Here is a 7,500-nt window from a genome sequence, read left to right on the forward strand (position 1 = left end):
TAAGCTTTTGGACATTTTTCACTTAGTATATAATAATTTTGCCAAAAAATAGAGTCAATGCCCGATCTCTGAATCTTAGCAGGTTTAGGTCTGGTTAGTACTTTGATGAGAGACTGCCTAGGAATACCAGGTGCTTTAAGCTTTTGGGTTTTCTTTCCTACTTATATAATGTACTGGCGATAAGATTGGCTGGTCTTTAAATAGCCCTCTCTTTGCAGCAGACTTCGCTTACGGCCATACCAACCTGGCTATGCCTGATCTCGTCTGATCTCGGAAGCTAAGCAGGTTTGGGCCTGGTTATTACTTGGATGGGAGACCGCCTGGGAATACCAGGTGCTGTAAGCTTTTTTGACATTTTTCACTTAGTATATAATAATTTTGCCAAAAAATAGAGTCAATGCCCGATCTCTGAATATTAGCAGGTTTGGGCCTGCTTAGTACATGGATGGGAGACTGCCTGGGAATACCAGGTGCTTTAATCTTTTTGGAAAATTTCACGAATTATATAATAATCTTTCATTAAAAAAAAAAAAAAGAGTCAATGCCCGATCTCTGAATCTTAGCAGGTTTAGGTCTGGTTAGTACTTTGATGAGAGACTGCCTAGGAATACCAGGTGCTTTAAGCTTTTGGGTTTTCTTTCCTACTTATATAATGTACTGGCGATAAGATTGGCTGATCTTTAAATAGCCCTCTCTTTGCAGCAGACTTCGCTTACGGCCATACCAACCTGGCTATGCCCGATCTCGTCTGATCTTGGAAGCTAAGCAGGTTTGGGCCTGGTTAGTACTTGAATGGGAGACCGCCTGGGAATACCTGGTGCTGTAAGCTTTTTGGAAATTTTTCACTTAGTATATAATAATTTTGCCAAAAAATAGAGTCAATGCCGATCTCTGAATATTAGCAGGTCTGGGCCTGGTTAGTACTTGGATGGGAGACCGACTGGGAATACCAGGTGCTGTAAGCTTTTTGGACATTTTTCACTTAGTATATAATAATTTTGCCAAAAAATAGAGTCAATGCCCGATCTCTGAATCTTAGCAGGATTAGGTCTGGTTAGTACTTTGATGAGAGACTGCCTAGGAATACCAGGTGCTTTAAGCTTTTGGGTTTTCTTTCCTACTTATATAATGTACTGGCAATAAGATTGGCTGGTCTTTAAATAGCCCTCTCTTTGCAGCAGACTTTGCAGGAGACTTCGTTTACGGCCATACCAACCAGGCTATGCCCGATCTCGTCTGATCTCGGAAGCTAAGCAGGTTTGGGCCTGGTTAGTACTTGGATGGGAGACCGCCTGGGAATACCAGGTGCTGTAAGCTTTTTGGACATTTTTCACTTAGTATATAATAATTTTGCCAAAAAATAGAGTCAATGCTCGATCTCTGAATCTTAGCAGGTTTAGGTCTGGTTAGTACTTTTATGAGAGACTGCCTAGGAATACCAGGTGCTTTAAGCTTTTGGGTTTTCTTTCCTACTTATATAATGTACTGGCGATAAGATTGGCTTGTCTTTAAATAGCCCTCTCTTTGCAGCAGACTTCGCTTACTTCCATACCAACCTGGCTATGTCCGATCTCGTCTGATCTCGGAAGCTAAGAAGTTTTGGGCCTGGTTAGTACTTGGATGGGAGACCGCCTGGGAATACCAGGTGCTGTAAGCTTTTTGGACATTTTTCACTAAGTATATAATAATTTTGCCAAAAAATAGAGTCAGTGCCTGATCTCTGAATATTAGCAGGTTTGGGCCTGTTTAGTACATGGATGGGAGACTGCCTGGGAATATACTGCCTTTAATTATAATTTTGCATTATTGAGACACTGTTTTCCTAATGAATGTTGTTCAGTGCTTTGACGCAATGTATTTTGTTTAAAGCACTATATAAATAAATGTGATTGATTGATTGATTGAATACCAGGTGCTGTAAGCTTTTTGGACATTTTTCACTTAGTATATAATAATTTTGCCCAAAAAAAGTCAATGCCCGATCTCTGAATATTAGCAGGTTTGCACCTGGTTAGTACATGGATGGGAGACTGCCTGGGAATACCAGGTGCTTTAATCTTTTTGGAAAATTTCACGAATTATATAATAATCTTTCATTAAAAAAAAAAAAGAGTCAATGCCCGATCTCTGAATCTTAACAGGTTTAGGTCTGGTTAGTACTTTTATGAGAGACTGCCTAGGAATACCAGGTGCTTTAAGCTTTTGGGTTTTCTTTCCTACTTATATAATGTACTGGCGATAAGATTGGCTGTTCTTTAAATAGCCCTCTCTTTGCAGCAGACTTCGCTTACGGCCATACCAACCTGGCTATGACCGATCTCGTCTGATCTCGGAAGCTAAGCAGGTTTGGGCCTGGTTAGTACATGGATGGGAGACTGCCTGGGAATACCAGGTGCTGTAAGCTTTTTGGACATTTTTCACTTAGTATATAATAATTTTGCCAAAAAATAGAGTCAATGCCGATCTCTGAATATTTGCAGGTTGGGGCCTGGTTAGTACATGGATGGGAGACTGCCTGGGAATACCAGGTGCTTTAATCTTTTTGGAAAATTTCACGAATTATTTAATAATCTTTCATTAAAAAAAAAAAAAAAAAAAAAAAAAGAGTCAATGCCTGATCTCTGAATCTTAGCAGGTTTAGGTCTGGTTAGTACTTTGATGAGAGACTGCCTAGGAATACCAGGTGCTTTAAACTTTTGGGCTTTCTTTCCTACTTATATAATGTACTGGCGATAAGAATGGCTGGTTTTTAAATAGCCCTCTCTTTGCAGCAGACTTCGCTTGCGGCCATACCAACCTGGCTATGCCCGATCTCGTCTGATCTCAGAAGCTAAGCAGGTTTGTGCCTGGTTAGTACTTGGATGGCAGACCGCCTGGGAATACCAGGTGCTGTAACCTTTTTGGACATTTTTCACTTAGTATATAATAATTTTGCCAAAAAATAGAGTCAATGCCCGATCTCTGAATATTTGCAGGTTTGGGCCTGGTTAGTACATGGATGGGAGACTGCCTGGGAATACCAGGTGCTTTAATCTTTTTGGAAAATTTCACGAATTATATAATAATCTTTCATTAAAAAAAAAAAAAAAAAAAAAGAGTCAATGCCCGATCTCTGAATTTTAGCAGGTTTAGGTCTGGTTAGTACTTTGATGAGAGACTGCCTAGGAATACCAGGTGCTTTAAGCTTTTGGGTTTTCTTTCCTACTTATATAATGTACTGGCGATAAGATTGGCTGTTCTTTAAATAGCCCTCTCTTTGCAGCAGACTTCTCTTACGGCCATACCAACCTGGCTATGCCCAATCTCGTCTGATCTCGGAAGCTAAGCAGGTTTGGGCCTGGTTAGTACTTGGATGGGAGACCGCCTGGGAATACCAGGTGCTGTAACCTTTTTGGAAATTTTTCACTTAGTATATAATAATTTTGCCAAAAAATGGAGTCAATGCCGATCTCTGAATCTTAGCAGGTTTAGGTCTGGTTAGTACTTTGATGAGAGACTGCCTAGGAATACCAGGTGCTTTAAGCTTTTGGGTTTTCTTTCCTACTTATATAATGTACTGGCGATAAGATTGGCTGTTCTTTAAATAGCCCTCTCTTTGCAGCAGACTTCGCTTACGGCCATACCAACCTGGCTATGCCCAATCTCGTCTGATCTCGGAAGCTAAGCAGGTTTGGGCCTGGTTAGTACTTGGATAGGAGACCGCCTGGGAATACCAGGTGCTGTAAGCTTTTTGGAAATTTTTCACTTAGTATATAATAATTTTGCCAAAAAATAGAGTCAATGCCAATCTCTGAATATTAGCAGGTTTGGGCCTGGTTAGTACATGGATGGGAGACTGCCTGGGAATACCAGGTGCTGTAAGCTTTTTGGACATTTTTCACTTACTATATAATAATTTTGCCAAAAAATAGAGTCAATGCCCGATCTCTGAATATTTGCAGGTTTGGGCCTGGTTAGTACATGGATGGGAGACTGCCTCGGAATACCAGGTGCTTTAATCTTTTTGGAAAATTTCACAAATTATATAATAATCTTTCATTAAAAAAAAAAAAAAAAAAAAAAAAAAAAAGAGTCAATGCCCGATCTCTGAATTTTAGCAGGTTTAGGTCTGGTTAGTACTTTGATGAGAGACTGCCTAGGAATACCAGGTGCTTTAAGCTTTTGGGTTTTCTTTCCTACTTATATAATGTACTGGCGATAAGATTGGCTGTTCTTTAAATAGCCCTCTCTTTGCAGCAGACTTCGCTTACGGCCATACCAACCTGGCTATGCCCAATCTCGTCTGATCTCGGAAGCTAAGCAGGTTTGGGCCTGGTTAGTACTTGGATGGGAGACCGCCTGGGAATACCAGGTGCTGTAACCTTTTTGGAAACTTTTCACTTAGTATATAATAATTTTGCCAAAAAATTGAGTCAATGCCGATCTCTGAATCTTAGCAGGTTTAGGTCTGGTTAGTACTTTGATGAGAGACTGCCTAGGAATACCAGGTGCTTTAAGCTTTTGGGTTTTCTTTCCTACTTATATAATGTACTGGCGATAAGATTGGCTGTTCTTTAAATAGCCCTCTCTTTGCAGCAGACTTCGCTTACGGCCATACCAACCTGGCTATGCCCAATCTCGTCTGATCTCGGAAGCTAAGCAGGTTTGGGCCTGGTTAGTAATTGGATGGGAGACCGCCTGGGAATACCAGGTGCTGTAAGCTTTTTGGAAATTTTTCACTTAGTATATAATAATTTTGCCAAAAAATAGAGTCAATGCCGATCTCTGAATATTAGCAGGTTTGGGCCTGGTTAGTACATGGATGGGAGACTGCCTGGGAATACCAGGTGCTTTAATCTTTTTGGAAAATTTCACGAATTATATAATAATCTTTCATTAAAAAAAAAAAAGAGTCAATGCCCGATCTCTGAATCTTAACAGGTTTAGGTCTGGTTAGTACTTTTATGAGAGACTGCCTAGGAATACCAGGTGCTTTAAGCTTTTGGGTTTTCTTTCCTACTTATATAATGTACTGGCGATAAGATTGGCTGTTCTTTAAATAGCCCTCTCTTTGCAGCAGACTTCGCTTACGGCCATACCAACCTGGCTATGCCCGATCTCGTCTGATCTCGGAAGCTAAGCAGGTTTGGGCCTGGTTAGTACTTGGATGGGAGACCGCCTGGGAATACCAGGTGCTGTAACCTTTTTGGAAATTTTTCACTTAGTATATAATAATTTTGCCAAAAAATTGAGTCAATGCCGATCTCTGAATCTTAGCAGGTTTAGGTCTGGTTAGTACTTTGATGAGAGACTGCCTAGGAATACCAGGTGCTTTAAGCTTTTGGGTTTTCTTTCCTACTTATATAATGTACTGGCGATAAGATTGGCTGTTCTTTAAATAGCCCTCTCTTTGCAGCAGACTTCGCTTACGGCCATACCAACCTGGCTATGCCCAATCTCGTCTGATCTCGGAAGCTAAGCAGGTTTGGGCCTGGTTAGTACATGGATGGGAGACTGCCTGGGAATACCAGGTTCTGTAAGCTTTTTGGACATTTTTCACTTAGTATATAATAATTTTGCCAAAAAATAGAGTCAATGCCTGATCTCTGAATCTTAGCAGGTTTAGGTCTGGTTAGTACTTTGATGAGAGACTGCCTAGGAATACCAGGTGCTTTAAGCTTTTGGGCTTTCTTTCCTACTTATATAATGTACTGGCGATAAGAATAGCTGGTCTTTAAATAGCCCTCTCTTTGCAGCAGACTTCGCTTGCGGCCATACCAACCTGGCTATGCCCGATCTCGTCTGATCTCGGAAGCTAAGCAGGTTTGGGCCTGGTTAGTACTTGGATGGGAGACCGCCTGGGAATACCAGGTGCTGTAACCTTTTTGGAAATTTTTCACTTAGTATATAATAATTTTGCCAAAAAATTGAGTCAATGCCGATCTCTGAATCTTAGCAGGTTTAGGTCTGGTTAGTACTTTGATGAGAGACTGCCTAGGAATACCAGGTGCTTTAAGCTTTTGGGTTTTCTTTCCTACTTATATAATGTACTGGCGATAAGATTGGCTGTTCTTTAAATAGCCCTCTCTTTGCAGCAGACTTCGCTTACGGCCATACCAACCTGGCTATGCCCAATCTCGTCTGATCTCGGAAGCTAAGCAGGTTTGGGCCTGGTTAGTAATTGGATGGGAGACCGCCTGGGAATACCAGGTGCTGTAAGCTTTTTGGAAATTTTTCACTTAGTATATAATAATTTTGCCAAAAAATAGAGTCAATGCCGATCTCTGAATATTAGCAGGTTTGGGCCTGGTTAGTACATGGATGGGAGACTGCCTGGGAATACCAGGTGCTTTAATCTTTTTGGAAAATTTCACGAATTATATAATAATCTTTCATTAAAAAAAAAAAAGAGTCAATGCCCGATCTCTGAATCTTAACAGGTTTAGGTCTGGTTAGTACTTTTATGAGAGACTGCCTAGGAATACCAGGTGCTTTAAACTTTTGGGTTTTCATTCCTACTTATATAATGTACTGGCGATAAGATTGGCTGGTCTTTAAATAGCCCTCTCTTTGCAGCAGACTTCGCTTACGGCCATACCATCCTGGCTATATCCGATCTCGTCTGATCTCGGAAGCTAAGCAGGTTTGTGCCTGGTTAGTACTTGGATGGGAGACCGCCTGGGAATACCAGGTGCTGTAAGCTTTTTGGAAATTTTTCACTTAGTATATAATAATTTTGCCAAAAAATAGAGTCAATGCCCGATCTCTGAATATTTGCAGGTTTGGGCCTGGTTAGTACATGGATGGGAGACTGCCTGGGAATACCAGGTGCTGTAAGCTTTTTGGACATTTTTCACTTACTATCTAATAATTTTGCCAAAAAATAGAGTCAATGCCCGATCTCTGAATATTTGCAGGTTTGGGCCTGGTTAGTACATGGATGGGAGACTGCCTCGGAATACCAGGTGCTTTAATCTTTTTGGAAAATTTCACGAATTATATAATAATCTTTCATTAAAAAAAAAAAAAAAAAAATATATATATATATATATATATATATATATATATATATATATATATATATATATAATACCAGGTGCTTTAAGCTTTTTGGTTTTCATTCCTACTTATATAAAGTACTGGCGATAAGATTGGCTGGTCTTTAAATAGCCCTCTCTTTGCAGCAGACTTCGCTTACGGCCATACCATCCTGGCTATGTCCGATCTCGTCTGATCTCGGAAGCTAAGCAGGTTTGGGCCTGGTTAGTACTTGGATGGGAGACCGCCTGGGAATACCAGGTGCTGTAAGCTTTTTGGAAATTTTTCACTTAGTATATAATAATTTTGCCAAAAAAATAGAGTCAATGCCGATCTCTGAATATTAGCAGGTTTGGGCCTGGTTAGTACATGGATGGGAGACTGCCTGGGAATACCAGGTTCTGTAAGCTTTTTGGACATTTTTCACTTAGTATATAATAATTTTGCCAAAAAATAGAGTCAATGCCGATCTCTGAATATTTG

General features: G+C 40.3%; 13 non-coding genes and 3 pseudogenes across 13 annotated transcripts; all 16 read left to right on the forward strand.

Annotated features, from left to right (window-relative positions):
• The first annotated feature begins 226 nt into the window (after window positions 1-226).
• LOC128002831 (5S ribosomal RNA) lies at window positions 227-345 on the forward strand. Its single transcript, XR_008175568.1, has one exon. It is a non-coding gene; the product is annotated as a 5S ribosomal RNA (ribosomal RNA).
• A 365-nt stretch (window positions 346-710) lies between these two features.
• On the forward strand, window positions 711-829 carry LOC128000001 (5S ribosomal RNA). Its single transcript, XR_008172802.1, has one exon. It is a non-coding gene; the product is annotated as a 5S ribosomal RNA (ribosomal RNA).
• Window positions 830-1,198: 369 nt separating this feature from the next.
• Window positions 1,199-1,317, forward strand: LOC127999970 (5S ribosomal RNA). The gene has a single exon (XR_008172773.1). It is a non-coding gene; the product is annotated as a 5S ribosomal RNA (ribosomal RNA).
• Window positions 1,318-1,538: 221 nt separating this feature from the next.
• Window positions 1,539-1,657, forward strand: LOC128006748 (uncharacterized; annotated as a pseudogene).
• A 628-nt stretch (window positions 1,658-2,285) lies between these two features.
• LOC128004961 (5S ribosomal RNA) lies at window positions 2,286-2,404 on the forward strand. Its single transcript, XR_008177631.1, has one exon. It is a non-coding gene; the product is annotated as a 5S ribosomal RNA (ribosomal RNA).
• A 375-nt stretch (window positions 2,405-2,779) lies between these two features.
• Window positions 2,780-2,898, forward strand: LOC128006789 (uncharacterized; annotated as a pseudogene).
• A 372-nt stretch (window positions 2,899-3,270) lies between these two features.
• On the forward strand, window positions 3,271-3,389 carry LOC128005239 (5S ribosomal RNA). Its single transcript, XR_008177897.1, has one exon. It is a non-coding gene; the product is annotated as a 5S ribosomal RNA (ribosomal RNA).
• A 220-nt stretch (window positions 3,390-3,609) lies between these two features.
• Window positions 3,610-3,728, forward strand: LOC128004216 (5S ribosomal RNA). The gene has a single exon (XR_008176911.1). It is a non-coding gene; the product is annotated as a 5S ribosomal RNA (ribosomal RNA).
• Window positions 3,729-4,244: 516 nt separating this feature from the next.
• Window positions 4,245-4,363, forward strand: LOC128004276 (5S ribosomal RNA). The gene has a single exon (XR_008176969.1). It is a non-coding gene; the product is annotated as a 5S ribosomal RNA (ribosomal RNA).
• A 220-nt stretch (window positions 4,364-4,583) lies between these two features.
• LOC128004519 (5S ribosomal RNA) lies at window positions 4,584-4,702 on the forward strand. The gene has a single exon (XR_008177207.1). It is a non-coding gene; the product is annotated as a 5S ribosomal RNA (ribosomal RNA).
• Window positions 4,703-5,064: 362 nt separating this feature from the next.
• Window positions 5,065-5,183, forward strand: LOC127998778 (5S ribosomal RNA). The gene has a single exon (XR_008171608.1). It is a non-coding gene; the product is annotated as a 5S ribosomal RNA (ribosomal RNA).
• A 220-nt stretch (window positions 5,184-5,403) lies between these two features.
• Window positions 5,404-5,522, forward strand: LOC128006502 (uncharacterized; annotated as a pseudogene).
• A 221-nt stretch (window positions 5,523-5,743) lies between these two features.
• On the forward strand, window positions 5,744-5,862 carry LOC128001141 (5S ribosomal RNA). The gene has a single exon (XR_008173912.1). It is a non-coding gene; the product is annotated as a 5S ribosomal RNA (ribosomal RNA).
• A 220-nt stretch (window positions 5,863-6,082) lies between these two features.
• LOC128004520 (5S ribosomal RNA) lies at window positions 6,083-6,201 on the forward strand. Its single transcript, XR_008177208.1, has one exon. It is a non-coding gene; the product is annotated as a 5S ribosomal RNA (ribosomal RNA).
• Window positions 6,202-6,563: 362 nt separating this feature from the next.
• LOC128004620 (5S ribosomal RNA) lies at window positions 6,564-6,682 on the forward strand. The gene has a single exon (XR_008177306.1). It is a non-coding gene; the product is annotated as a 5S ribosomal RNA (ribosomal RNA).
• A 489-nt stretch (window positions 6,683-7,171) lies between these two features.
• Window positions 7,172-7,290, forward strand: LOC128001494 (5S ribosomal RNA). Its single transcript, XR_008174262.1, has one exon. It is a non-coding gene; the product is annotated as a 5S ribosomal RNA (ribosomal RNA).
• Window positions 7,291-7,500: the final 210 nt, after the last annotated feature.

Source organism: Carassius gibelio, chromosome B22, assembly GCF_023724105.1.
Source record: "Carassius gibelio isolate Cgi1373 ecotype wild population from Czech Republic chromosome B22, carGib1.2-hapl.c, whole genome shotgun sequence".
Lineage (NCBI taxonomy): Eukaryota > Metazoa > Chordata > Actinopteri > Cypriniformes > Cyprinidae > Carassius > Carassius gibelio.